Source organism: Microtus ochrogaster, chromosome 26 (genome assembly GCF_000317375.1).
Source record: "Microtus ochrogaster isolate Prairie Vole_2 chromosome 26, MicOch1.0, whole genome shotgun sequence".
Classification (NCBI taxonomy): Eukaryota; Metazoa; Chordata; class Mammalia; order Rodentia; family Cricetidae; genus Microtus; species Microtus ochrogaster.
The window spans coordinates 4,738,412-4,739,430 of NC_022025.1; positions in this window are offsets into that span (position 1 = coordinate 4,738,412).

Here is a 1,019-nt window from a genome sequence, read left to right on the forward strand (position 1 = left end):
GAGGTGGGGATGCTGAGCTGCAGTGACGTGGGGAGGCGGGGATGCTGCAGCCTAAATAATTACCCTATCTCTGGCTGTAGCTCTCTGAATAGCCATTTCTTGTCCAGTTCTATGCCAAAACTCACATCTGGTAAGGAATAGACAAAACCTTTTAGAACCTATAACATAGCAGACTATTAGCTCTACCAACCCAGAAACTAGGAATGCCATCGGAGACCATCTGAGGCCTACAGGAGAGATTTCCCCGCATTTCTGTGCCTGTCTCTGATGCACCCACCAATGTGTTTTCATTTTGCCCTCACTCTGTTCTGTAAAACTATCAAGCTTCATGAAACCGCTTCCACATTGGACCATGGAATTTTGAGGTAGCCTAAATCCATGTTCCCAAGCCATGGTCACTCAACAAATTTGGCCCTAGAATAAACCATATCTTAATCCCTTTGAGGTGAGAGTTGTGTTTTTTCCATCATGACAAATGTAAGAAAGTTGCCTAGGCAACACAGGATTTTCATGAGTCTTTAAGCACACAACAGAAGCTGGCTGTCCAATCAGGGAATCCAAAATTCTCTACCTTCATTAGACGTCTGGCCACAAAGGCTGAAGATACAGGTTAATGTTTCGGGAGATTTTTTGCATACTTGTAGCAAAGCAAACAGAAAAGGGAAACAAAGACATGTAAGAAGAGAAAGTGCAGTGATAGAACATGGAATCTCACCGGAAGAAAGTAAAAACGGGTGCCTCTCCATCAGGAAAAGCAGAGGCCGAAGGACCAGAGACGAGTTGATGTGAGGTAGAGCCGCTGAAGCTTACCAACGGTCCGCTTTGATGAGCATGGATATGCTACGATTCTGAGTGTGGACCAAGTTCAGCATGGGCAAAGCGTACAGCTGAGACAGAATGAAGAAAATCAAGAATTGAGAAGCATGTGTGTGTGCTTGTCCCTGGGACAGTGGGGGGTTGAGTCTATAGCCGTGTGTGTGTGTACCCATCCCTGGGACTGTGGGGGGTTGAGTCTATGG